Here is a 3,217-nt window from a genome sequence, read left to right as displayed (position 1 = left end):
ATGTAATACAATGTTGTCTACAAATAGTACCAGCGAAAAATGTTATTTATTTGTTTATTTGAAAGTTGAATATATCTTACCCAATTTCAAATGTTTATATATATATATATATATATATATATAAAAAACATTTTTTTTTTATTAATATTTGACCATTTTCAAATAGCAGTGATTATGTACGGAGCCCCGCACATGGCATGCAGGAAAAAAATAATAGGCAAAAGTGTGTGCACGATTTACTACTTCGTTCCCTCGATTTGCTAAGATATTTTCTGAGGTTTATGCTTAAAAAAAAAAAAAGAGTTATTATTAATTTAAAAAATGTTTTCAATTCTGTGTGTGTGTGTGTATTTTATGTGAAATATCTTATTCAGGTCAGTACTAAAAAAACAATAACATGCATTTTGTATGATCCCTCTTATTTTGGTAAAATAATTCATTCAGGTAACACAGTATTAAGAATCAAGTGTATGTAAACTTTTGAACGGGGTCATTTTTTATTTACTCGTGTGGACTACACAGTATGTAAACATCTTTTATGTGAAATATCTTATTCAGGTCGGTACTAAATAAACAATAACATTAATTTTATATGATCCCTTTTATTTTGGTAAAATAATTAACATTTTGCAGATTATGCAAGGTGTATGTAAACTTTTAACCATAACTGTATGTATATGTATGTATGTATATAACAAAAAATAGTGAAGAAATCTTAATTTATCGTTATTTTATTATTATTATTAAATCTTGTTTTAAGCATCAATTAAATAACTTATTTATGCAAAACATTTAATTAATTTTAATATTCATACAAATTATGAGTGAAAAGTTGAATTTAGTGTTTGTCGTTTGCTTCAGTGACCTGATGATCATGTTCTCCAGCATGTTTTTCGATCCAAAGAAAGCATCAGAAAATCTGACCATCTGCACAAAAAGTCATAAAAATGGAACAGAATCTGAAATATTTCTGTCTTATTTATTTATTTTTACCATATATTAAATACAAAAAGTGGTCCTAGACTTTTGGACCTCACTTTATGTATGTCATATGGATGTAGTTACCATACGAGCTAATAAGAGGTCTCTTTCTTTCTCTTTTCTATGCAGAAATCCCACACTCTGTGCCAGACGTCACAGAGAAGAAGGTGCCAGGAAGAGTTCCGGTCAGTGGCTCAATCGTCATTGTGCTCCATCCAGCCGGTTTGGCATTCTTGTGGTTTTGTTTGTGCGTATGCGGTGAGAACCTGCTCTGAGGTATGTGTTCGCTATGAATGGAAGCTCTAGAAATGAACGTGTGGTGTGGAAGTGTGTTTTACCTGTTTGCTTTCAAAAGCTTTTGTCCTTTCGACTCCTACACAAACCTGATGAACCAGAGGACAAGCGCGTGTTTTTCAGTCCAGAACACCAAACAGTAACCATAACAACGGCATTTATTCATAAAAGGTGGAAATAATAATTGTAAAACATTTTATACCAACAGTAAACATTCCTATAGTTTATCAGGATGGTCAAACGCATTAAATAAAATGTGCAATATCTTCTGTTAAAGCTTATTTTAATGTAAATTTTGTCAACATTTAGGGTTGTAAGCTTTTTTAACATTATTGGAAAGAACTGCTCACCAAAGCTGCATTTATTTGATCAAAAATACAGTAAAAACTGTGAAATATTATTACAGTTTTAAATAGCATTTTTCTAAGTGAATGTCTGTTAAAATATAATTTATTCCTGTGATGCGCAGCTGAATTTTCAGCATCATTACTCCAGTCTTCAGTGTCACATGATCCTTCAGAAATCTGTTTGCTGCTCCAGAAACATTTCTGATTATTATCAATGTTGAAAACAGTTGTGCTGCTTCATATTTTTGTGGAAACTTTGATACATTGTATTTTTCAGGATTCTTTGATGAATAGAGAGTTCCAAAGAACAGCATTTATTTGAAATTTTTAAAACTTCCTTGTTTGAAAATGTGAAACTTTAGTAACATTAAATGTCTTTACTGTCACTTTTGATCAATTTAATGCACCTTTGCTAAATCAAAGTATTAAATTCAAACTTTTGAACAGTATGCATAAGGAACGCTTAAGTGATCACCATGTTTATGAAATAAACAGCTTATGAATTTTAACAAGCAACACTCTCCACTTTTCCGGACTAATCGAAACTTGATTTCGTGACTTATCCGGACACTATATTCCACCTCCAGTTTCTCAGAACAATAAAACTAAGCCTTGCCGATCTATGCCAAGAAAAATGAATGTTAAAATGTGGGCGTAATGCAGAAGATGCCAAAAACCATATATCTGATTAACCTTAAATAATCTTTCAAAGCTTTTGCTGCTTGATCTTGTACAACAGACCAAAACTCAGAGTAATGGCACCATGGGAAAAAGGAACAATTATTAATATAAATAAAAATAAGAAGGCTTTTGCATTAGACATGCAGGTGGAGTCGTGCTCATGGGCCAAGAACTGTTGCATTAAAAAATAGGACAATGGCATCCAAATAAAAGGGCAAGTACAGTCAAAGGACTGGTGCATGACTGTCCTGCGGCCGTTACAGGACTTCATCAACCCAAACCAACACCTCAAACTACAAGCACACCAAACTCGAGACATTTAACAGAGTTACCAAAGCCGTGAAAAATCAGCTATAAAATGAATTTGATCAATTTTATATTTAATGACATGATTTTGGGTAAAGATAGAAACATTAAACCATGTACTATGGGGTTTGGATCAACTTGGTCTGGATAATTCAAGGAAAATGGTCGAATTTAGTGCATTTTAATACATGTTTGAATGTTAAAGACTGACCCGGTTATGCCGTTCTTGTGTGGTTAATTTATTAAAAGTATGCTTGCATGTATATTATAATTAATATAAATAATTAATATATTATTAAGAATGCATGTATATATAGTTCTTGGCCAGAATAAACTGCACATTAATTCATTCATTCAATAAACTGCCATTTTCTAAAAATAAAACTGCTATAAAACTGCTATTTTCAAAAAATGCATATTATGTATTATTAGTAATATAAAAAAATAAAAAACATCTTTATACGTGTGTATAATATATATAATAAACAGCAAATTTCAAACCTGATTAAAGTATGTATATTATATATTATTAGATTGTTTTATATATATATATATATATATATATATAAAAAACATTTTTTTTTTATTAATATTTGACCATTTTCAAA

Source organism: Sinocyclocheilus anshuiensis, unplaced genomic scaffold (assembly GCF_001515605.1).
Source record: "Sinocyclocheilus anshuiensis isolate Anshui unplaced genomic scaffold, SAMN03320099.WGS_v1.1 scaffold293, whole genome shotgun sequence".
NCBI lineage: Eukaryota > Metazoa > Chordata > Actinopteri > Cypriniformes > Cyprinidae > Sinocyclocheilus > Sinocyclocheilus anshuiensis.
This window is presented reverse-complemented; position numbering follows the sequence as displayed.